The sequence below is a fragment of the Corvus kubaryi genome, unplaced genomic scaffold, assembly GCF_017639235.1.
Source record: "Corvus kubaryi isolate FWS band 111438036 unplaced genomic scaffold, C.kubaryi_AGA036_p1.0 split1-37296, whole genome shotgun sequence".
Taxonomy (NCBI): Eukaryota; Metazoa; Chordata; class Aves; order Passeriformes; family Corvidae; genus Corvus; species Corvus kubaryi.
This window is the reverse complement of record NW_024582075.1, coordinates 1,144,774-1,171,388: the sequence shown is the minus strand read 5'-3', so window position 1 is coordinate 1,171,388 and position 26,615 is coordinate 1,144,774. Positions and strand designations below refer to the sequence as shown.

The 26,615-nt window shown below is 38.3% G+C and overlaps 2 long non-coding RNA genes across 2 annotated transcripts; one reads left to right on the top strand and one right to left on the bottom strand.

Moving 5' to 3' along the window:
* LOC121657439 lies at window positions 1-26,310 on the top strand. Its single transcript, XR_006013632.1, has 3 exons — window positions 1-100; window positions 25,058-25,585; window positions 26,185-26,310. It is a non-coding gene; the product is annotated as an uncharacterized LOC121657439 (long non-coding RNA).
* LOC121657438 lies at window positions 1,778-26,615 on the bottom strand. The gene is made up of 3 exons (XR_006013630.1): window positions 26,522-26,615; window positions 25,127-25,197; window positions 1,778-4,712 (listed from the first exon to the last, which is right to left on the bottom strand). It is a non-coding gene; the product is annotated as an uncharacterized LOC121657438 (long non-coding RNA).

Below are 26,615 nucleotides of genomic sequence, written 5' to 3'. Positions count from 1 at the left end.
AAGGGAGCTGCTCATATGCTGAGTCTCTGGGTCCTTCTCCAACCAGCTGGAAATTCTGCAGGGCAAATATCAAAGGATTTCCAAGTCTGACTCCTTAATTGTAAGACTTCCAAAGTTCAGATGCATATTTGAAATTTTTGAAGTCTCACTTTTGCCTTGTAACCCAAACAGGTCGCTCCCCATTGTCCATCTGTTTTCCTGACCTGCATTTATGTCCTTTCCTAAATCCAAATTGCGTTCATTGATTTTTAATTTTTTTTTTTTCTCAGCAGGCTTCCCCTTCCAATTTCTTCTAAACAGCTGACCAAGCCCCCTCTAATTTGTTTTCCCTCCACCAGGAGATGTTTGTCTCTCTACCCATTAGTCTGTGTTATTCTGCTGGTATCTCTGCTCAGGGTTTGCTTTGCCTTATTGCATCCCAGGAAATATTTACCTTGCCAGAGAAACAGCAGAGCACAAAGTTGAGATCACCTGACTTAACAGAGGCTACCTGTTGGCTTTGGTGGGGTTTTTTGAGAACTGGAAGAGAAGGTCTGCTGTGCTTGCTTTCAGAACTTAGCTGTTTCTCCAAAGGCTTTGTAAATCTGTGGGGTTTTGAAGGTGTCTGTGCTCATGCCCGAAGCCAAGGCTGGCTCTCTTTGCACACTAGCGGAAATCTCATTAGGAAATCAACAAAACTCTGTTTCACTGGTTTGAGGCAACTCAGAGTTACATAAATACGTTGTTTGGCATGTTAATAGGTTTTCTCACAAATACAGCATATAGAGTAATTTCTGCTTGTGCAAGCTGTGCATTTCAGTTAAAAAGCCCATCCTGTGACACAATATATTACTCTGCCAGTCTGCTTTAAAAAGATCAGTGTTGCATTGATCCTATTTCTGTGGTACTTCCTGTATTCTTTGATACCTGAGCAAGATTTTAAACTAATCTAACGTTTCTAAATGTATTACTGTATGTGTATACTCCCTGAAGTATTTTTAAATCCTCCTCCCATGATTCTTTCCTGTGCTCTGTACCTGGGTCATAGAGATCTTAGTCTTGTGTTAGCAGGTTGTTCTGAATAGGACTTTGCTAGCCAGACAGCACTTCTTTTTTTTTTTTTTTTTTTTTCTTTATTCCACTCCATAGGAAAGAGAATGGTAGGGCACAGTGACATTTATTTACTTTCCTCTTTATGTACTGTGTCATCTGGAACTGCTGTAATGTGGCTCACTTACTTTTAACAGCAAAACTACTGTGACACACAATGCTCTTCAGTAAGCTTTATGGGAGAAAGTTTTGCTAGACAAGAGAATGGACACATAGGGTAGATGAGACAAATGTCAGAACTTGAATTTTGCAGGTGTTGAAATAATTGTTATATCTTAATGAAATACAATATCCAATACCTGGTGGGATAGCCAAATTGTGCTATTGTACCATATTTTGTTTCTAAAGCCAGTGTAGGCTACACTGTAATACCTTGCCTCTGATTCTGGTGAAATGAGACCCTCAAATCTATTCTCTGCTTTTCTGCATCTTGAGTCAATTTGCTGCAGAGCGATTAAATTGTCCTTTTGCGTGGGAACAGACCTCTTTGAAAAGCTCTGTGCCTCTCATCCTGAGAGCATGGTACTAGTCTGGTTTTGATCTTTCAGGAACACTGTGCTGAGATGGGGAAGGCACTAATCAGATTAGTTAATGTGATTTGTAGAAGGGGGGGAAAGATAAGGATCAGGGACTCCATAAGGAAAGAGTTTATAGCAGAGGATATCAGAACGCAGATCACACAAAGAAATATTTACGTCTCATTTTATTTGGAACAGCACAATATTGGAGCACAAAAACGAATTCCCCGCATAATGTTGAAAAAGCTGCCTTCCTTTTAAAGCAGAGCCTGCTCATCTTTTGAGTGATCAAGACATGAGTATTTATGTTCGCTGTCAGGCTAAAACAATTACTTTGTATCAGAAAGCATTTGCATGCAGCTTTTTATTCGTTAATTAAATTGCTGATGCAATTTTTAAATGCACTTTGAAGATAGTACTACAGGGTGTAATGAGTTTCTAACCAGACAATTAGGCTGAAGAAAGCTGAAGTTCATTCTTTGAATTTAATAGGCATCACCCTTACTGCAGCAGTATTTTCTTATAACTTCTCACCAAACTGTTGTTTACAAGTCTCTGTACCACCTGACTTTAACCCTACGTGCACTACATGAGGTGATGGGAGAGCTCTCTATGGGGCAAGATTTACTAGAGATTTCTTAAATCTTCTTAAAGATTCAGAAATCTGGAGCAGTAGGACTCTAGTGGTTAAAAAGAAAGAATGGTGATGAAAATATCACTTTCCTCCACGGAGACACCGGAATTGGATACTTAAAAATTGTCTTCAACTATTTATGCTGCAGACAAGTCTTTCTGTATGTGTGTGCGCATATAAGAAAATATGTATATCTATATGCATACCTCTTATTTGTCACTTAACATATTCTAGCAGCATGCCAGACAATCCAAAGGCTCAGGTCCTAAAGAGTGATACTGTTTGGAGAATGTATCAAAGCATAGAACAGGCAACAAAGAACTAGAGAACAGCTGGGTTTGGAAGGCACCATCTGATCAAATCCCCAAGGTCATGGGGGTCACCTAGAGCTGTTCTCCCAAGACTTTGTCCATATAGCTTTTGAATTTCTCCAAGGATGGAGACTTCATCACCTCTCTTAGCAGCCTCCACCAGTGTGTGGTCACCCTCACTGTGACCAAATGTTTCTAGATGTTCACAGGGAAACATCACTTCCCTTGCCTTGCTGGCAATACTTTGTCTAATGCAGCACAAGATACCATTTTCCTTTTTTAAGGTGACAGCACCTTGCTGGCACCTGGTGGCTTCACAAGGACTGGAGGCACATGAGGTTCACTTCTGCAAAGTTGCCTTCCAACATCATTTCATGTCACCTTCTCATTAGAAACATCTCCTAGAATTGTCTAGGTATGGTGCTTTGCTTAGACTGGGATATCTCACTTTCATCATAGTCACTTCTTTCCTGTTTGCCTTCTGAACATGAAGGAGGTTGTTTTTAGTTTGATTGCTTTGTGCCCTGTATTCCATGTATTTTAACTACATGTCTAATTAGATTGCTTAAAAATAAAGTTTCTCTGGGCTGTCATGTGAAAATAGAGCCCTTTAAGTGTTTTTATACTTCTGGATTTTAAGAGGAAAGACTTCTATGTACCCGCTGCTACTCCATTGTTCAGTATGGATGACAAAGTTCAGTATGGATGACAAAGTTGTGGGTAAAAAAGTTTTGTGTATTCTAATGGTGGGAATCCTCCTTCTCCTTCTCTCTGGGGATGGAATAACGCACTATCTTGTTGGGGTAGCAATATAATGATAACTTGAATTCTACCTCTCTTTTCTGAGGAAGTCCTGAAAAAAAATTTATTTTTTGGTCCTCTAAACCATAGCATGTGTTCTTCCATAAGGGTCATATCAGATGGCAACCACACTGCTCTGATAGCTGCAGAATATATGTAATGATAGAGTTTGATAAAGTTATTGGGAATTATGAATTTAGTTTTACATATAGCACTGTAGAACAACAGCTTCTTCATGGACTAAAATTGTTGTGCTTCAGGGTAAAAAAAATGTGAGCATTGGTAATAGCTTTAGCATGTTATTTGCAATGTAATAGTTTTATGTCATTCTTAACTCAAAATGGTTTGGACCTGAATTCTTGCCATTCATATTTAACTTTTATATAAAGTATACTAATGCTTTCTAATTCTCTTCTTATAATCTGACATTAAGGAAACAAATTCCATGAAAGCACTAGAGGATATTTAGCAACCAGTCAGAAACCTGACCTGAATGTTATTTGCATTTAAATATTGTAAAACATACACAATCGGAGTGCAAGAGAATTCTTGAATTAGAGAATTTAAACTCTGTAGGCTTTTAGGCTCATTTCTGCTAACCATGAAACAGGGTGCCAGGAACCTTATCAATGAGCATAGCTGCATGCCTTCATTTGTCTTCACTTTTAACACTTGGAAACACATGTTGGAACAATGTGTCATTTAGAGCTGGGTGAAATAGCTGATGCTCACTCTCCCGGGAGCCAGAAGTGGAAACAGAAACCTTCTTTGTGCCCAGTTTTGGACAGGGATTTCAACAGAGACCTCCCACTTCCAATGAACTGAGATGAACTCCCCAGCAGCCTCTAGGCTCAGAAGGTTTGGGCTTGCTGGGGTCTGTGCCACTTCTGTATAGAAACTAAAGAGCCAGGTGACTCCCTCGGGTATGTCTAAACTGTTGATTAGGGCCCTCACCTCCAGCTGCTGGAGTAGTTCTTTATACAAAGAGGAAAGTTTTGACCCAGGCATCTTCCTGCTGGAGAAGATGGGGACCTGGGGCTCCCATAGCCTGGTTTGCCACTCAGAGTTTTACATAAAGGATTGAGGAGCAAAAAATGTGTGTTTGGTCCCCAAGGGACCTGTGTGCTTCAGCACAGTGAGATGTGGCTGGAGGTAGCAGCATCCTCTGACCCGTTGCTGGGATTGCAGTGCAAGCACATCCCAGGACATCACCTCATACATCAGGTGGGAGAGGAAGGGGCCACTACCAGTCCCATGGGTCACTCCTTTTGCTCCCCGAGGCGTTTCAGTCAGAGTCCCACAGGGCTTTCCAAGCTGGATGAAATGCTTTGTGGCTCTGCTTTCTTTCATTAACACAAGCTAAAAGTAAAAACCAGAAAGAACATTTAAATTAAGGTTGGATCGAATCTTCACCCTCCTCCCTCCCCCTTTTTTACTTCATCTGTTAGGCTAAGGAATCAATTATTTGCACAGCCTCAGTATCAGGAGAGAGATCTTCTATTACTATTTCCTATACTGAAGAGCTTATTATGACTACATAGGGGTTATTGTATTCAGAAGCAAAGGGATTACAAATATCTCAATGTCTTCTATAGCTGCTAGTAATTATTTTTCCTTCCAGCTATGTTACAACCATTAAAGTTCATGTTTAGGTTACAACATTCCCTGTGTGAATGTTTGCTTTTAATTAATAGAGGGATGTGCTGGGCTTGTCCTTCCACAGTGTAGACCCTAAACCTGTCAGAAACAGCTTACAGTAATGGAAGAACTCTGAAAAGCTCTTTCCTGTGAGAAATGTGGCTGGAATTCCTTGATTTCCACATCACTAGCCAAAGATATGAATGCTTGGGGGGAGTTTGTCCTACAGGCTGTATTAGATAACTTTGTTACACTCTGCATGAAATGCAGCCCCTGACTTTTGACAGCTGCCTGTATATTTTTCAAGCTGGCAAAGAAATAGCTGCTAACAAGCAAGCAGTGGCATAGTTAAAATTCAGTGTAGATCATAGCTGCAAACATGCTGAGGGTAAAAGGGCTGCAGCCACTTCAGCTCACTGTTCCATAACAAACTACAGAGCTTCTACGAGAACCAAATATCCTGGCTCTTCTCCCCCACTATGGAAATGCTCTCCCCCTCCCTCCCTTTCCCTTATGTAGGGATGAGAAATCCTCACTGCAATCTAAACATTTGCTGATATCATCTGTCATAAATAATCCCCAGAAAAATATTAAGAGAGAGGAGAGAACAGCAAACCTCAAACCAGTATTTAGGCCATAAAGGCCAAAAGCATTTGTGTTTGTTTCAAGATAGTGGAGACCAGAGTGGAGGTCTGGTATTTTGCTGGTGACCGCTGAAGAAGAGGGATTTGGCTGCTGGCAGAACATAAAGCAAAGCTGACAACAGAGCTTTCCTTTCATGCTATCCAAATGAACACATTTCTAATCTGAAATTCAAATACTTGACAACAGAGAGACTGTGAGTTGGGCTTTGAATAGGAAATTGCTTCATGGTTTTAGCATAATGAATTAGGCAGTTAGAGTAAATCCATTTAGAAGGCATAGAAAGCTTTAACATGCCTTGTAAAAGCTAAAAAACCCCTACTAATTTCCTAAATTTCTCATGACTTGCAAAATGTCTAAGTGTTCTGAGCAAATGTGGTTGTGCATGTTATGTTTGGCTTATTGCAGCTATGTAGTTTGACTCTTCTATTTTACAACACACTGATTATTTAGATAATATTGTACCTTAATTAAAAGCCATAAATAACAGCTAGGACATTCTTTGAAAACCAGTGCTCTCACCAATAACAAGAGTATGTTAATTAGTCCTGACACTCTGTTCTGGTCAATTACTATTACACATTCTGGAGATGCAGCATTAGGCTGAGAAAACAGCTGGGGTGGAGACACACCAAGAAAATTGATAGAGGGATTCTCTGAACTGTTAGCTGTGTATTGACAAGTGGCAGCTTCAGTCTCATGTTTTGGACAACACTGGACCCATTCTATGTGGCAGCCTTCATAACCTTTCAAGGGGACCAGACTGAGGCAGTGTCACAGGTAGCATAAGGAGAGATGCTGTAACACAACACAGAGTGAGAAGCTGTTGTTTCTTTTGTGCATATTTCTGACCTTGGAAATCATTTGTCAGGCCTCCTGGGAACTCAGAGTTCCTTCTTCTGTGGTTTGCTTAAGCAAACAATTGCAAACAGTACCACTAGGAAAGCCAAGGTTAAAGGCATTCCAGTCATGTTTTTGAAAAGGACCTGCCTTTTTTTTCTTATTTTCTGTTGGGTTTTTTTTTTTGTTGTTTGTTTTTTCCCTTTTCTTTTTTTCTTTCTTTTTTGTGATAGCCCTCAGAATGTTCTTAATACTTTGGGGAAGGTGTTCAAGTCCTTGTTTTTAACCTTTTGTTTTGCTGCAATGGTTAAGCTTAAGAAGGCAACTGAATTTATGAGCAACTGCATAGGGGCTTTCAAACAAATGCATACCAACAGATAATAAGGCATGACATTCTTGTATTCAGAAGCATACTAGCTATCACAGCAAACCCACTTTTTTTTCTCAGGGAAAAAGACTGAGTAAATAAATGGATTTTATTTTATCACATAGTTTGTAACTTTGCCATCAGAGATACCATGCTCAATGAAATAGTTCTTTGGCTTGGCGTAGTGATAAAAGAATTATGATGGATTATTTTACAAAGAATTTTTTTAATCATTAATGTGTGTCAAGCACCTAATTAATGTTTACAGTTAGGAATGTAAAGGAAATATGCCCTCACTTTCTCACAGCTGCTATAATATGAATAGGTCTTTTTAGGCCCTTGGAGATGCATACTGAATATATGTATACAAGCATCTGAATGTATGTATGATGAATTAAACTGAGAAACAGTGACATTTAAATGCATTAAAGCTATACTGAGTTGGAATAATAATTATCACCACCAGCACAACATAAATATTTAAAACTACTGTACCTATGCAGTAGTCACAGAGGCACCCGGCTGAATTTATCAAAAACCAATTCTGAATGGCACATCTAACAAAATAATGGGATGTGGAAAGGAGGCATCTTCAAATCATTAATACAAAGGGAAACTGAAGCCTGCATTATAGACTTGTTCTTAGGTGCCAACACAAACAATAGGTTTCCAAATCAGGACTTTCCGTATACAAGATGTCATAAACATCAAGCAATGCAGCTGAGATCTGCCCTGCTGCAAGACAGGCTACTGCCTGAATCAGTCCACTACATCAGAGAGGGGTATTCAGATGTTTCCATTTAAGAATTAGCTGAGAGAAAAAAATATATTTTTATATTTTTTAACTTATATTGTCATGTATGGTATTTTATACTATGTTGGAAACAAAAACATAATCTGTAAAATAATTAAAGACATATATATATGTATATATATATACATACTCTCCCATTATAGCAAGATGTTAAAATTTGTTATTTCTGAACTATAAAAAAATTTATTTTTTACCAGGGCAAAAAAGAGTTTTTCATTGACTTCTACCAAGTGCTATTCTTTGTGAATGTGTGTTCATGCCAAAATGTCTCTGAAATCTTTGGAATTATTTGGTCGGCATGGAGAATTTTGCCTACATGTGAACTTTGGGACTGAATCTAGAATCTGATGCTCTGATGCAATATGAAGTTTCTTTAGGCAAGAGGACATTGTTTAATTGAGCTAAAAGGTGATAAAAAGTACTAAAAGCTTGGGTTTGAAAGAAGAAACATCATCTTATTAAATGAGATAAAGGTATTCTGCTTGGAAAGAACTCTTTGGATGAGAACTGACGACTAAGTACTATTGCAGCAAGAAATAACAAGATGAACCAGCCACAGTTGCTGATTGCTGTCAAAAACTAGTGACTAATTTCTGCCATCTTAACTCTAGGTTCTTGTTCAGCTTTTGCTCAGCTTGCCATATGGAATCACTGTGTGCTTTCCTTTGTTTCTTGCTTGCACAGTGTGAAAAAGTGAAGAAAAGAAACAGATTACAGTCTTTCTCTTCCACCTGAAAGAAATAATTCCCTCTTCTGCTCTTTATAAATCATTTGCAGTAAAGTTGCTGTGTAAAAACACCTCCAGTGACACCAGACAAAATGCACTACTGTTACACCACCTAAATCATGGTATCATATTTTGGAGATGCCTGTGAAGCACAAGGTGTGTACATTGTGTAACCCTGTAGCTCTTCTCACTGGAAGATCTGAGTTGCATTGTTTAGAGGTACAGTGTAAGATCTGAAGCCCAGCAAAAGCTCTGAGCCGAATATCTGTCATCTTGATCCTGCCCCTCTCTGAAGCATGAATTACACCCCTTCTTTGTAATGACATTTGATAATCTTGAGAAGGAGAGAAGCTATTTAAATTATGACAGGTATCGAGGTTAATTGAAAGTTCTCAGTGATGACCACTAATTCACGGAGTTTGCTCTGCACTCTTAAAGCAAAATGTGACTCCTGCCTCCATATTTTGGTGGTTGCTATGAGGGATTATAATTGTAGAGCACTTTCATGCAGCACCTACAGTGGGACAACATTCTCTCAGATGCCTTAGGCCCCTTTCACAATGTGGTGAGCTGTTTATGCAGGAAAAGATAAAGAGCTGCCTTTCACAAATGTGAGCTCCAGAATCTGATCTCAGGTCACCCATCTCATTTCATGGATAAGACAGAATTGCAACATATTCTTTCATAAATGAGAAATATACAAAAATTTTAATTACTGAATTTGCACTGGTACATTTTTCTCTACGATAAATATCTCCAAAACCAAAGAAACAGGCATGTTTTTCATAAATTTACTACAGTGATTTTTAATGTTGCAATGTGAAGATTTTTGGCAGACATAAGTGCTAGAATAGTCATGGATAGAAGTTTAAAAATATCATAAACTGATTTAACACATACAATGTATTAAAAGCAAATCCTCAGAAACTGTCTCAAACAGGAAATAAAAAATTTATCTTCTTATTAAAGATTCAGAATAGAAGGCAAATTTATATTGCAGTAACTGTCTTTCTTCTTTTCCTTGACTCTAGCTATATTAGAAAATATTTGATCTCATTTCTTCTGCTGATGCTTACAAATGTAGCCAGCTGTTAACCTTAAGTTTAAATTCTCTTATACTGCATTTAGGTTTCCAAATTGTCACATGAGAAAGGAAGCTCCTTAAATGCAGCCTATCCTCCGAGTGAAATATGAGCAGAATTGAAATGCACTTTGATTGCACTAAGGTGCTAAAGCAGGCTGAAATGAGATTCAATAAAGCAACCTTCTCAGCAACTTCAGTGCAGTGGTAAACCACTGCTTTCCCAAATGGATTAATTTGTTGAAGGGAACACTTTTACTGTCTGCTAATTTTCAGATATGTCTAATTGCTTGGAAATCAAATACTTTCTGTAGCAAAGAAAGATACAGGAAATGCTGTTAGATAATTAAAGCATAAAGGTTATGCACAAATGTCAAATCAATAAGGACAGTAAACATGGTTTATCAGCCATGCCAAGTACACTTTTTCAGTTGCAAAATTTAAATAGGTTTAGAATAGAGTGGTCTGGTGGGATGATGGATAGGATACCCATAACAGTTTAATTAACTCCAGTTTCCTACATGTTAAAGGTTTCTTCAGTCCACTGGTTTATGTAACAAACCCTCTTAGGATTTCATTAGCCATTGCTCAACATGAAGTGTAGAATGCTGTCTTAAGGGGTTATATTTTGTCCTGCTCTTCTGTTGAGCTAAAAGTCTTATCACAATACTATTACTGTTTTCCCTGAAAATATGCAAATACTTAAAAATATCAGCTGAGGATATTGGTTTGGTATTTTGCTTTTTATTATCAGGAAGTAAAAGGTAACAACTTCTAACAGTGAAATGCAAATGCTTCTTCAACTGCACATAATTGGTTTACTTTGTTATATTTTCTTTGTTTTTTGGTATTATTTTTTGGAAGGGAGGTATGTTCAGGGATTTGGATTCTTTATGTTGATAGAAAGAAGAAAAATTGCTTTTGTTTTGTGACTTAGAAGATATGATTAAAAGAAAATCTACACTTTACATTGCAATAAATTTCAAGATTTTTAGCTTTTTTGTAACACATTGGGTATTTTTCTTTACACCTTTTTGTCTGATAAAGGGTATTCACTATTCTATTTTAAATGAAGACATTCTTCCATTCTGAAAGCAGCGACTCTGAAGCTGGGGCAACATTTTCTAGCAATGCTTGCTAAGGACTTTTTTTCCCTATAGAAAGGAAAACATAAATCAGCTTGTATTCAATTTGGCTTCAGACAATTAAATTTATCATTAGGAAATAAAAGGGCTATTTAACCTTTAACCCCAATAGAATAGCTTAATTTTAAGTTTAGAGCACAGAGATTTTTTTAAAGCCTTTTTATTTAAAACAAAATGCTATCTAATTTTTCGTGTTGCCCATTTAGGACTATAACACATGAAAACATCACATACAACCTCAGCTAATAATGATCTATTTTCTTACAGAAGCAGGCAATAATAATACTCATTAACACAATTTTCTAATGTTCCTGTGGGACATGCTATCAAGCTCTCTGTTTAGGACTTATTTCAATTAACAACTGCTGACCTACCTTGTACATAGGATACTCTAAGCAAGTGCAGTTTGATCCTGTAATGGCATTTTCTTTTAAGATGAATATATGACAACTGTATTTTGTATGCCTTGGAAATGGCTTTCGAAAACATCCGTTGTCAGTACATTTTAAAATTGCTCTTTTAAGAAGCTTTGTAGTCTCCTGGCTGAGTCAGACATGCATGACTATCCTTACAAACAATGATTTAGAGGAAGAAATTTGACACTCAAGATTTGCTGCTTCCATTTCTCAATAATTTTGTGCTTTCCTTGCCCTCTGCTGTGTTATCAGTCATCTGTGTCCCAGGGGAAATACTACAGGCTTGAGGTTAAATTAAGGTTCTATCTCCAGTGATTGTCTTCAGCAGACCCTGTACATTCCCAAACAAACCTTATCTGCATTGAATGCAGCCTTAAATGCCAAGGGACAAAGGGGAAGCTCTCTTCCTTGTTGACATGAGTACTAAGATTAATATAGAATAGTGTTTGAAAAGGAGAAAAGGTAACTAAGCTTAAAAAAAAATTGTACATATATTAACCTATTAATCAGAACTGTGCTCTGATTAGAGATTAGTTTGTGAAAAACATTACCAGCCATCATATGCTACCCAAGAGAAAAAATAAAAGATAGAAAAAAGTGTTGCTACTACATCTGTCTTAGTTGGTTTTCCTAATTAAAAAATCAAGCCTTTTTGTGTGCTGCATGTGGGTCACTGGCATTTATGGATATAACTTAAGGAGTTCCTTGGCTCAAAAGATGGCTTTCTGTGGGTTTATCAAATTAAAGCAGCACAAAATAAACTAATTCAGTGCAAGGATCTTCCCAGAGGTTCTGAGCAAAAAATCAGGCTCTTAGCAACTGTATAGTTTTGTACATGCTGAATGGCATGGACCAAGCTTCAGGTCATTACTGGGGTAAAGAAACTTGCATGGGCTTGTATCATGTTTTAATAGAAAATGTTTTAAAAGAGCTGTGGGTTAGTGGCCAACCAAAGGCTAGTAGAAGTGCCCTTCAGGGCTACTGCTCCCCATGCCTGTGAGTGGTTTTGTGAGGGAGAACAGGACTTTCTGGGGGGCAAAAGTCTTCATGGGGACAAGCTACAGCAGCAGCCTCAGTGTGGCCTGCTCCTCTGGCACCACAGTGGCAGACCTGCCACACTGGCTGGAAAAGAGGCATGAGGGGATCTCTCCCTAGCTGTCACTCTGGCTTAATTAAAGGCGAATGTCAGGGATGGGGTCTGTATTTCAACAAAGGATTTATTTGTTTAGGTAAAGTTAAGAACAAGGTTTCAAGGGAAAGAATCAAACCCCAAATCTATCATTGCTGACCTAGAAGGTGCTTTTGAAACTGTTACATTTTGACACAGTGTAAATAAAAATTTACCTCCTTTTTCAGCTAAAAGATATGACAGAATCACACAGTCATTGAGGTTGAAAGGGACCTGTAGAAGGGACCATCTTGTCCAAACCTTAAGCTCAAGTGGATCCATCAAAACCCGTTCCCCAGACCATTTTTCTGGACTGTGTCCAGATGGTTTTTGAACATCTTCAAGATAGGAGACTCCACCATCTTGCTGAGCAATCTTTGCTGACCAGTGCTTGGTCAGCCTCACATGAAAGAGTGCTTCTTGATGTTCAGAGGGAACGTTCTGTGTTTCAGTGTGTGCCCATTTCCTCTTCTCCTCTCACTGGGCACCACTGGAAAAGGTTGGGCTCTGTCCTTGCATTGTTCCTGCAGATATTTATACGTATATTAATGACTTCCCTCTGAGCCTGCTCTTACTCAGGCAGAACAGTCTCAGTTTCCTTAGCCTTTCTTCATAGGAGAGATGCTCTTGTCCAACATCTTTGTTTCCCTTTGCTGGACTCTTTCCAGCATGTCCATGGCTGTCTGGCAGTGGGAAGCCCAGCACTGGAAACAACACTCCATCCATGCCTTAGCAGTACTGAATTGATGGGCAGTCTCACCTCCCTCAAATCTCTGGCAACGCTCTCCCTAATGCAGCCCAGGGTACCGTTCCTAGTCTTTGCAGTAAAGGCACAGAGCTGGTCTATGTTTGACTTGGTGTCCTTCAGGACACCCAGGTCCTTTTCTGTTGATCTGCTTTCCAGCTGGGTGGCCCCCAAATACCCAGATGTGTGGAATAGTTTCCCAGGTGCAGGACTTCATACTTCTTGTTGAATTCCATGATATTCCTGTCCTCTCAGTTATCCACCCTGCTGAGTTTTCTCTGGTTGGCAGCATGACCCTCTGGCATATCAAGCATTCCTCTCAGGTTTGCTGAGGGGGCACTCTTCCTCATCATCCAGACCATTAATGAAAATGGTAAAAAGTATCAGATCCAGATTTGATGCTTCATATACACTTTGAATCACTGGGTTACAACTAGACTTCATGCCACTGATCACCACTCTTCAGCCACTGTTCCATCAACTGGTCATCCATCCCTTACTTCAACATCTTATCTATGAAGATCTTACAGGAGGAAAAGACCTCACTAAAGTCTGTGTGGACAATATCCACTGCTCTCCCTTTATCCATCAGTCAAGTAATTTCACTGTAGAAAGTAATTTAGTTTGTTAAGCTTCCCGTTGGCGAAGCCATCTGACTATTCCTGATGATCTTCTTGTCCTTCAAGTGCCTAGAAATGGTTTCCAGGGCTAGCTGATCCAATGACTTCACAGGAATCAAGGTGAAGCTGACTGAACTGTAGTTCCCTGGGCCCTTGCCCTTTTTGAAGATAGGACTGACAGAGGCTTTTCTGTAGGCTTCAGATGCTTCTCCCAATTGCTAGAATTGATCAAAGATTATTGAAAGTGGTCTCACAATGGCATCTGCCAGCTCCCTCAGTATTCAAAAGTGCATCCCATGAAGTCCTGTCCCACAGACATATATATGATCTGTTTGCTAAAGTAGCCTCTGATCTGACCCTCTTCTTTGCAGGCTGTGTACTTCTTATATTGTAATTTTAAAAATTTACATTTAACAACCAGGGTTTATTTTTTCTAAACAGGAAGGAAATGTTATTCTCCTCAATTTACTCTTATTGCAGCATTGTTGCACTACAGCATTTAAATTTTAAATATTTTTACTCTCTCAAAAATAGTGTTAATAATTACTTATTGTGCAGCTGAAAGCTCACCGTGGAGGGTTGACTCTGGCTGGATTCCAGATGACTACCAAAGCTGCTTTATCTCTCACCCCCACATCCAGACAGAAAGGCTCATGGGTCAAGATGAGGACAGAGAGAAATCATTCAACAATTACCATGGTGGGCAAAGCCAACTCAACTTGGGAAAAAATAAATTCAGTTTATTGTCAATCAAATCGGAGTAGGATAATGAGAAATCAAAACAAACCTAAAAAACATGATCTCCCCATCCCTCACTTCTGCCTGCACCAAACTTCATTCTGAGTTGCTTTACCTTCCCCCCTCAGTGGTGCAGTGGTACAGGGAATAGGGGCTGTGGTCGGTTCAACACATTGTCTCTGCTGCTCCTTCCTCCTCAGGTGGAGTACTCCTCTTACTCATCTCCTATTCCAGTGCAGGGTGCTTCCCGCAGGAGACAGACTTCCATGAACTTCTACAACCTGGATCCTTCCCACAGGCTTCCCTCCCATGTGGTGCAGTCCTTCAGGAATGCACTGCTCCACAGTGGGTCCCCCATGGGGACACAAGTCCTGCCAACAAACCTGCTCCTGCATGGGCTCCTCTTTCCATGGGTCCACAGGTCCTGCCTGGACCCTGCTCCAGCGCAGCCTTCTCATGAAGACACAGTCTTCTTCAGGGACTGACCTGCTCCCTCGTGGACCTCCACGGGCTGCAGGTGCATGGCTGCCCCTGGGCGATCTTCACACTATCATGGGCTGCAGGGGCATGTCAGCTCTGGCTCCTGGAGCACCTCCTGCCCCTCCTTCTGCTCTGACTTTGGTGTCTGCAGGGCTGCTACTCTCACATGTTGCCACGCCTTTCTTCTCTGGCTGCAAGTGCCATTGTGCAGAACTTTTTGCCCTTCACAACTGCATTATCCCAGAGATGCTACTGCCATCGCTGTTGGGCACAGCATTGTCCAGCAGTGTCTAGGAGCTGCTGGGCACAGGGAAATCTTCCAGAGAAGCTACCCCTGTAGCCCCCCCTGCTGCAAAAACTTTGCTGTGTAAACCAAATGCACTCACCTAAAAAGCAAATGTTTCTAAAGGAAATGATGAGTGTTTTGGATTTCTTTTTGTCATCCTAAAGATGTGGGGTTTATGGGCTGTTGGAGGAGGTGTGTGAGTATAAGGATAAGAAAAAAAAGCCTCTAAAGAGTTGCAGCATTCGTATTTGCTACTTTATGTCCTCATCTATCCTGTCTGTCTGTATATTACAGCTGTCTTTGTGGTCCTAGTTTATCAGTGCAAATGATGTTACTTTCCCACTTACCACCTTTTTCTCACTCTTTAATGTTGGACATGTAACTCATACTAGCAATCTTGTCACTAAAGAATTTAGTGCAGAGATATCTGTGGGAGATACATTCATACCAGATCTGATTTATTTGAGATTTTTTTCCTGTGGGTAGGAAGCAGTTGCTATTTTTTCTTCCAGAAAAATAATCAAAATGACTCTGCTGCTGTATTTGAACAGAGTCTCAGATCAATGCTCACATTCAACAGGGAAAAAAAGTATATTTGAATAGAAATTACATATGAATACTTAACATACGTTATTCACTTTTTCCTTTTTATGATCATGTTTCTGTAAATGATAGCAGAAGCTGGGGCATAGCAGGCTGTGCTATTGCTGCAAAAATTAGTACTGCTGAGACAGGATGCTATTGTACTGGAATTAGCTTGTGTAGTGTGTGTGCTTTTTCTTTTAGCAGAGGTGATCACAAACCTGACTGACTGGTTCCAATAGAGCACTTGTACTGGGGATACAGGCTCAGCCAGGGGATTAAAATGCACAGAAGACTGCCATGCTATTCCCAAGAAATGTGAATTTTAAAAAAAACCACCCCAATGATCTGATATTTTTGTGTAAACCGAAGACTGCTCACTTTTCTAGAAAAAGAATTTGTAACACAATCTGTGAGAGTGCCACCAGGCTCCCCTTGCAGTAAGAATGTATTCAAACAGATGTGTCTTAATTGAAGATATCTATCTCAATCAAAGGAGCCAAACAACTTGAAGATATGTCATGAAATGATGTAAGTATTCCTCAGCTTTTCCCCCTACATGCTCACATTTTTTCACTACTATGCAAATTAGAGTCTACTTTTTTTTCTATTGATAATTACTTTTTGCATGTCTGGGACCAAAGCATATAAGTTTTTAGAAACTTATTGTTTGTTATTGGAAAAGTTAGCAAAATTTTTTCATTAGCATTTTGTTCTAAAGTATGGAACCACATAAACCCATTAAATAACAAAAAATAAATTCCTATGAGATCTTAGGAATAATAGTTAAAAGGACTTTAAAGCATCCTGTTCAGTGCCTGCCTCTGGGGTTTCTCAACAAAGAGAAACCTGACCTGAGGTTTTTCATGAAGGAGTGATGCTTTCAACTTACTTAATTTGAAGTAGCATATGCAACAGTGACAGGCCTCCATTTCCAATTTAATTCTCAGCCAAGATATTTTCATTTTTCCTTCAGCCTATGGAGGAAATTTGTTAAAAAACCCAAAATCACAAAAATATTTTTGCAAGGCTTTCTTTTCTTAGCATTCTACTTGTTGCTACTGCAGTATATGCTAAATGAACATTTTCAATGTCAGACTTAGGTAACTTCTCTCTACTTGCAAATATTTGAAAAATCAATGCCAATTAAAGAAAATAAATCTGGGTTTTTTGATGGGTTTAGAATGTTGGGGTTTTTTGTAAAGCTGTCATAAAAATGCTGTATCCAAGACAGTTATTGTATTCATTTTACCTTAACAATTATGACTGATACTGAACAAATGGACATTCTATGCTTAGTAAAAAAAGGATTCACAAGGCCAGAAATACCTTTCAATTTTCTTTTGCTAATTAGTTAATTTGTCATTTTGTTCAGATTCTAAAATTTGCCTTTACAGAAAATAGAAATCTGACTGTTTTTTAGAAATGTGACAGACCAGCACTGACCCACAAACTAGCTGTGATGAGTGTTTGGTGTAATTGTGGTAATGCAGACAAATATTAACTGTCAAACTTGAACAAAGCTGTGACTGTGAGGTAATTTAAAAAAACTAAGGGTTATTTCCAAGTCACCTCACACATTTGGAAAAGGAAAGGTTAACAAATCATTATAATTAGTATCTTCTTTTTATCATACTTTTATTTTTTAGCTATGAACGGTTTACTAATGTCACATAAGGTGCAACTACAAAGCAATAGCTGCATGAGCAATTTCAGTTCCTGAAGGAATTGAAACTAGGCCCTTTCTGAGGAGTTTTAGTGACATGAAATCACTTCTGTATTATGTGTCAGGGCTACTATAACTGACTGTTTCAATCTGAAGGTCACAAGTTCACAAATAATTTTACTAAGTACATTCTAGCAAGTGACATCAGCAAGTGCTATGTATGTTGCTTTTTAAGCCATGGTTGCCAAATATTAAGGTAGAAACATACCCAAGAACATACTGCTGGTGCATGCAGAAGGTGAAGTTGTTCTAATAGGTGTTCTGAAAATAGATTATGCAGCTCACTCAATGAAATTAGTTTGAGTTAACTCAGTTTGGTTACTGTATGCTCTCAAGGAATGATAAAAGTATATGTGTTTCTCTAGTGGTTTCCACTTTTCTCTTCTGTTGAAACTTTATAAAAAGCCAACTGGATAACTTCTATATAGTGGTTGCACAAAATAGCTATGTTTGTGTATATGAACATCACATCCACTTTTACACATTCAGTTAATAAAAGCAATGAGTCTATTGTTCTTTCCAAGGCAGTGACCACTAGGGGATGGTTCTGTGTTTTAAGAGAAGCAATTTTTCTATTTGGGTTATTTGGCTGGGGCTATTTATGCTATTTTGTTGTTTAGTATGAAACCCACCTTCTTGCTTTCACAAATATTTTTCTCCTAAGTTAGCTTTTAAACTACTCCTAGCCCAGATTTCTTTGGTTCTATGTCTGTGGGAAAGGGAAAGTTTTGACAAGATAAATGACATAAGCTGTGGTCCATAGCCATGTGAAGATGAACTACAGTCAAGTCTTTTGAAGATGGTAATGGAGAATTATTGTTAGTTTACACTGAGATAGGTTTCCCTGCTCCCTAGTTGCCTGTATATATTGCATAATACAATGTTCTATTGACCAGAATTTTTCTTCTCTGTTTAGAAGCTGTAATAATGTTATTTATATGCAATGAAGATTACCTAAGGAGCTCTGAATAGGACTAAAAAATGCTTTATGTAGCTTCTCCATATATTGTCAGAAGGCTGGAGAGGATTAAACTGCTGAGTGATATTAAGATTCTTTCTTGAGCACAGAAAAACCCACTGCAGCTCTTCAAAAATCTATCCTTCTGGCTGTTCCCTTTCCTATTCTCCTCATTTTCCACAACACCACCTTTTACTAGTGAAGTCTTCCATGTAGGCTTGTTATGTGACAGATAAGGTTATGTCCAACAACATAATACAGGTTGACCCAAGAATTTGATAAAAATTTGATTTTTATATTTTTACTCAGGCAATTCTCATGTGCCCGTTGCTACTTGCATGACATCTTTAGATTTTGATGTGCTCTGTAAGTGCCATTTGCTGAACATTCAACTGATCATGTTTCAGCTTGTAGTTGAAGTTCAAGTGATTCCTGGCATGCAAGTTTTAAAATTCAAAATGACTAGTTTTGTTTGTTTATTTACTTACTATTTGGCTGGCAGATATTGTTAAAAGTTGAAGACTAAAATTCTTTTGGGAACATAATGTCAACATCTAAGTATTAAAGAAGACAGAGATCTGCATCAAGAATTTAGTAAGTATAATTAACACTAAGTCGGTAAGGCACCTTTTTTTGTGAAAACATTTCTCTCTGGTAATGCTTTCCTTAATTCTAAAGTTAAAGGAGCTATAAAGCATATCAAATATGACAACTGGCGGTTTTAATTTATTATAACTTTTCAGCTTTTTTTTTGTCTCAGGCTGTTTCTTTTTCATCAAAAATACAATGTAATAAAAGTTTCCTCCAGCCACTTTATTTGTCTCTTTGAAAATATCACAAATACATTTTATGGCACATTGTGGAAACATAAAATATGTATATTAAGGCTTGTATGACTTTTATTAAATTGTGTACTTACAGACGCTTGCTGCCTCAAGTAGTTAGAAGTATCCAATAAGAATATTTTCGTTACTGACTATCTGGAAATAATTTTGTACCAGTCCAGCTCCAGCTAAACCATTGCTGACACTCAGAACTGTAGACAGATGTGGGATGAAGGCTGACATTGGAGAGACAAGTATCTGTAGTAGTTGTGCCATTTAATGTCACTCTTTATGCAGGGAGAACAGGTTTGAAGATATTAAATGGGAAAGAGAAAATAAATCTGTGCTAATAAGTGACTTGAATTTGATAGCTGCTATATTTGAGGTTATATCATGCATGGTGTACAAATATATCTGCCCCTATGGATTCCCAAATGCAACCAGGAAGTTTCAGGCTCTGAATATGTGTTTTCAGCAGCAGATATCAGAAACTTGTTGCTCCCCTGGTTAGTCAGCAGTTTGAGTTATTTTTATTTAAAAACCTTGTATGCATTAAGTAGGTGACATGATGCATTTTCAAAGCCTGTAGGAAAATTCAATATTTTAAAGAAATATATTGATCTTATTAAAAACTTTTATGGCTCCTTATTTGGATTTATTTTGGAATGTTCACTAGCAGACCTGAAAAGATCACTTCACCTTAAACTCATAATTTAAGTTTCTCCTAGGGTGTTTTTGTCATGACAGTTCATTATTCTGTCTTTAAACTCCTTAATTTTCAGAGACAGATTTCAGATGTGCTGAAAGTGATTAGAACTCTCGTCGTGAAATTGACTTCCCTTGGATTTCCATATGCTAAAAAAATGCTTTGCAGCAACTGCCAGTCTAGTATGGCAGCAGAAAAATTTTCATCTAAGTTGCCAAATGTTTTTGGGATTTGCTTTCCTGTGTTCAGGCAGAGTTCTATGTCTAAATCTTTTAGGATCAGATAACTTTCTGGAACACCTGTTTCTGCCCTCTGACTCCTCCCTTGTGGTCTGACAGACCTCTAAGTAGCAGAACAGAAAGCCTGCATCTAAAGGGACTTCAGACAGGACAACACTCTCCAGGTGACCTGGAAAAGCTCCAGGACAGGACTCCTGACGGCTGACCTGCTGACACCAAAGGAATTAAGTCATGCATGGCTGTAGGTGCTGAACTTCTACCCCCTGGGAGAACAGTGTTCCTGTGACCTGAAGAAAAGCTCCACAGTGACGTGAAGCTGTAGCTCCTTGTGCTTGCTGCACAGATGACCTCTGCTCATTTTTTTTTCCCATGAGGAAAGCAGATCTTTCTATATTGAAATTGTACTGACATTCATTTGTTTCTGCAAAATGGGAAATTCTGCCCAGTGGAACTATGGCAAATATGTGTGTGCTGTTCAGTTCATATTACAATAACTACAGTGTTTAGCAATGAGTCATTGATGTTGCACATCAGCAGATGAGTAATGCTTTTGATGATGTTAATGGACACCAGGAAAGTTTTCAAGGAGTGCATTCATTTGACTTGTTTTCTCTCCCGCCCACAAATTTCTTTAATTTCAAATAGGCCTCCTGCAGCACAGCAAAAAAATCACTGCAAACACTGAGACATGAAATACTGCCTGGGAAGTTGGGGCAGTTGATTCAGACAAGTACAGAGCTGTTTGGGTGTTATGATTAATAAGGAAAATATTTAAAGCTGGCCCGACAAACTGGGGCATAAGCCTTTCAGTGAGATGTATTTAAATTGCTGCACTCAGACCGAACAAACTAGATTGATGTAATGTCCCTGTGTAGACATGCCCTTGCTCGGCTTGCCTCCCTGCTTTGATCTGAGATCAGGGAGCGAGATGAAAGCAGATCAGAAGAGTGCTCCCTATTGTACCTCCGTAAGTGATCACATCTATCTTCATGTGACGCCATGGCAGCTGAGGCCAGCTCAGGTGGCAGAGCTGATTTCCCACAGTTATAAATGCAAAGGGACTGCGGGCAGAGAATTTCAATGAGGGGCACTTGATTTTGCAATGTCAGCCAGCAGGCCCTCAATCAGCTGATTGAATCTTCTACACTGCCTAACCATTTAGCCATGTTTTTGGAAAGCAGTTGCATTAGAGGCAGGGGTGTAGAAGATGTAGTCTCTTGTACTGTCCCTTGTTCATTTCATGTCATGGAACAGAATAGTTATTTCAGTGACATGAAAATTAGGCGTAGTTCCATAAAATTAATGTCACAGTTCTGACACAAAAGAGAGGAAATGAGCAGAGAGTAATTGAACCTGTTATTTATTGATATGCTATATGGAAAAATAAATACGTATTTTTGATAGATCTATGTATACACAAGAAAGCATTACTTATTTGCTGCTTCTAGTAGCCAGGTACAGATATTTTGATGCCAAACACATGTTATGAGTTCTATAGAAATACTGCCTTCAGCTGAAAGAGCCTAAGTATTGACTATGCATCTATAATAATTTTGCTTGGCTAAACTTACAGGGATACGGTGTGATTTGTTTTACTTCGAAGGAAATCCCTGCCTAATGTTGTGTGGAGGAAGTAGTAAAATCCTGCTCTGAGTTTGCAGGACCTGGTAGAAGCTGTAATGCAAAAGCTTTTGCTGGAAAACAGCACTGCTGGAGCACTAAATCACAGCCTTTTGCAGAAAATGTTGAAATGAACCCAATGCTTATAACTTCCATTAAAAAAAGCCTTTTTATTTCTCTGCTGTCCGTGGATACACTCATGCAGAAGTTAACTTCATTTTGCACTTGATAAGTGGTTGCTTTAATTTTTTAATTGTTTGTACAATAATATGGATTCAGTCTTTGCAATCTTTTAGTGTAACCATCCTTCACAATAAGAATTTTTGTGTATTCCAGTAGTGTAAATGAAAACAAGAGAGCACATATCATTTTTTAATTAGATCTTATTTGGCCCATGACTGAATAAGGGTCAAAAGCTTCAAATATTTTACAAATTATTTGTTTGTGCAAGAAAATATTCAGCTATCTTGTCTTGTTCTAGAAAAGAACTTATCTAATGTTTAGAAAAAACTAGTTAGCCTTTCAAATTAGTTCCTGCAACTAAATAATTTGTTTTCCTCTATTGCCATTGATCAAACTTTTCCATGTCAAAGAGTATACCAAACCAGAATTGAATACCTTGGAAATATGAATAAATTCATTCAGACTGTTCTTTCTATGTCAGTGGTTAATAATGGTTGCTTAAAAGCCTCAAAATGACCTGAATTGGAATAATGCCCTGCTCTGCAGTGAATTAAATGTTATTTTGAGTATCAGAAAATAAAAGGAGAGCTTAAACAGTCTCCTTTTCTTATTAATTTTTATGCAAACTGGGATGCATCCATAAGAAAAGATGAGTTCCTTGAAGAGTGTTAGTCAAGTTTCACTCTGGATGTGAACTTTTCTCACAAGACTTGAATATTAGAATTTGGCTTCTGGAGACCAAGTCCTGTGGCTGATAAAGCTGTCAGTAGTTACAGTTGTTGTGAAGGCTGTTTCTGAGTTTGCATGGGAATGAATAGCTTTCTACTCAGGCATTTCAGTATTTGTACTAATTTAGTGCTTTCCACTTAATGGATGTTTGGACTTCTGAAAGCAGACAGCACTAGGGAAAAGGCAATCCCTTTTTTATTTAGTGGAAGACGAATGGAATGGAGGCAGCCAACAAAATTATCTGCCTCCCTGGAGGCTATGGAAAATAGTCTCCATTGCAGTTCAGAGATGGACTTTCATGAGCATAGACAGACAATTGCATGAAATTGGGTTGAATTATGGGTAGGTAGTTTAGTAAGATGGACTACTGCCCACTGGGGAGAATTTTGGAGCTGTGAAAAACTGATCTTTAACAATGATAATATATGTAAAAATAACAATTTGTCTTTGATGGAGATAACTTTCCAAGGTTTTGGCCTTGCTTCTTGCGTATCAGGTTCATCTACACAGAGCAAAAGGAAAAATGTAAAATAAAATTGTGTGTCTGTGTCTATGCCTGTGTCTGTGTGTGTGTGTGAAATGACATCCTTTACTTTCACTTTCAAATAACACAAAGAAGTCAATTTTATATTATTTATCTACTTCTACTCTGAATGATGTTATTTAAAATATTTATAATTTGCAGTGTTTATGCAGGAATCTGAGGCTAATAATACAACAAATAATTCTGAATAATAGCCTAACATATAATTCAATTATAGCACACTTTAATAGAATCAGTTTTTACAAAAACACATTAAAAGAGACAATTTTTCTCATTAAAATTCAACAGGCATTTAGCTCAGCTGGAACAGGACTTATCTGAGCCTCATTCATACTGAATTTTCAGATAGATTACAAACACATAGGCTTAAACAAAATTAAGTACAAAATACTTTTTGGAGTTACAGCACTGAAAATATTTGAGTGGCAGCATCTGTATAGTTTTTATGAAATCCTGTATCTTTGCCCTTTCAAATTTTAGTAAATTGCAGTTTTGTAAACCATAATTATATGGGGTAATACTTAATGGCTATACTTGGTAATGCTGAGACAAGGTTAATCAAGTTTCTAAAAATTTATACATACTTTCTCATTCCTCATATTGGTACTTATGTGCTTCAGGTAATTACAGTCATCTATACATTTTATACATGGTTGGGTGCTACTCCTTCCTGTAAATCTATTTATATTTGGGACTCAAACTTCCACATATTTTCACAAATTTGACAATTTTAAGGATATATTTTTTGCACGTCTCTGGGATGAGAGGAGCTGTGTTAGCAGTCTGAAACCTATCTTGAGAAAATGTACATCTGTGACTCTGTGGTGAATGTATGTCAGCTGCTGCCTGAGTGCTACCCCATGGAGGATGCTGCTTTTAACTTCTTTTTGAACTATGAGATACACTACAGGCTGTTTGAACCCCTGCACTGTGCTTGACTACATTTCCTAATGATGTTCTTCCCCTCTATCCTACAAATTCTTGAAGTTTGGACTAACTTATTACTAGCTGCATGTGAACAAGGGGTTACATTTCTGATCAGCTTCTCTTACAGGTGAATCGTACAGGGATTAGTGAAAATCCATCTATTTATATACCACAAAATTGTTGTCTCAGTATGTTTACCCTTTCTCCTCTGTTGCCCAATTTTTCTGTTTGTTTGGTTTTTGTTTACTTGGGGTATTGTTTGGTTTTTGTTTGTCTTTTTGTTTTTGTTTGGTTGGTTAGTTGGTTGGTTGGGGTTTTTTTTGTAGATTAAAGAAAATTATGCACAGAGTTCTCCATGTGCTCTGTTACAGGCCAGACCAGAGAGAGAAGAAGAGTGGGGTTTGATTCCCAGTTTTTCATTCCATCTAGAAGGGCGGGTAGTGAAATTTGTCCTGTAGCATAGTGTCTGGTAGGCGAGAGCAGCCTGCACGTTGCCGCGAGAGCTGTTCTCATGTGCCTTTGGTCAGTAACAAGTGCCTGTGATTCTATCTTTATCCCTGGTCCTTCTGTTTTTGAAAGAAGGCTTCTCACAGTGTTTGTAGCAGCTCTCTGAAATGTGTAGGGTGGCTGTTAGACCTTGCTGCTTCTTTTCCTATTTTTTTCCAAACGTAGATTTAATGATCCTGACTGGGATGCAACTACTCCAGATGTATTCTGTTATGCCTAATAAATCAGGATTTCTGTCATTCAGCACCCTCTCTGATTCTGTTTCCGTGTTTCCATTACTCTTTTTGGGTATAAATATTTCTGTGAAGTAATAATTTTATCATTTTTTGCTTTTCATTTCAGAACTTCTCCATTTCTGTTTGTGCATAAGATAAATGGGATTGGCAGGGGTGAGAGAGTTTTTGTCAATTTCTGTTTACTCTTCTCATCTTCTTTGGTTTTTTTTTTTTAAGGATAAGCATGGAAATCTTGTCCAGGAGCCTGAGTGTTGAAACTCATGACCTGAGAATGGAATTACTTACTTTGAATCTGGCCTCCTGTCTGGTGTAACTGGATGACCTTCCCTTGTATTCCTTGTCAGTCATGGTCAGACCTTGGGGTGAAAGATGAGCACGTCCTTTAGCTCTGAGAGTCGAGTTGTTTCCGAATGGACCAAGATCTGCTGTAACCTGCAGTTCTCAGGAAGGGTGTGCATGCTGGTAACCACCAATGAGCAAAATGCAAAGAGTTTCACACACCAATCTGTGAAGATTTACCTGTTTTTCTCTCTTGGGATATTGACCATTCATTCATTCCCTGAGAAGAAAATCCTGTTTAAAGAAGGACTGTGGCCAAGACCCAGTCCAGGACCTTGGAGCTAAGACTGTTCAGGGAAGGAACTGTGGCCTTGGCAACAAAACCTTGTACAGAAGAACTAACTTGAGCTAAATTTCCTAGCAACAGAGTAATTTATTTTCCTCCATAGAAAGAACAAATAACACGTAAGCCTGTGTTTTCAAAATTATTGCTATAATTTTTAGTATACTCCTTCATACTCCTAAGATGAGAAGCATTTAGTAGACTATTTTGCTCTGAAAGGAGATATCTGTGGTTAATCATGGTGCTGCTGGGAGAAAAGAGATTACTGTTCTTATCTTACTGCTGCGCTCCTCAAAGAGTGTTCCTAGTGCTGTGCTCATTCCTACCTTGGCTCTTGAGTTGCTTATTTCTTTTCCAATCCACTCTACCCTTGCTTTAAAGGGTTGGCAATTAGGCTTCAGTGGCTGCAGAAGCAATTCTGTAACATCTGCCTTTAAGATTTTTTTTTTACACAAAACCAAGGCATTACCATAGGATTAAACATACGTAATTTATCATTTGTAGTGTACTGCCTTTACTGCAGCTAAATTCAGCTAGACTGTACCAAATGACAATTACATAGCTTTCAAAATGTGTGAAATGCTAGCTTTTAAAGTCAACAATTCATGTAAAGAGAGATCTTGCCTAACCATACACATCTTTAAAAAAACCCCCAATCTTAAAACACAAAAAGCATTACATTCCACCTCTGATCTTTTTTTTTTTTTTATTCTCATTTCAGTGATGGACCATTTGTCTTAAGCCAAAAACAGGTAAAGCATATCTGACTTTTATGTCATTTGCCATACCCACAGGAGCTGCTTTGCTTCATTGCTAGCATTGTTTAGATCATTTGTACCAGAGAGGAAAGAACTGAGAAGCCAATAAATTGCAGCTGCTTTTAAAAAGGAGCTGAAAATCAATAATAAATTATTGTTTTCTATAGCAGTTTAGGTTCCTTATGTGTCCCCTCTGACATGTGGATGTAGCTATAAATTAATTTAGTTTTAGACTGTAAAAAACCTAACTTTCTCTGGACTGACTCTCTGACATGCATTAGAGATATAAAAATAACATACCTTGGCAGGATAGCTTTCGAGGAGTGCCGAACACTGCAACTTATTTTTATAGTTTAATGAGATATAGGCCCATACTTCCAGAGGGAGACACAGT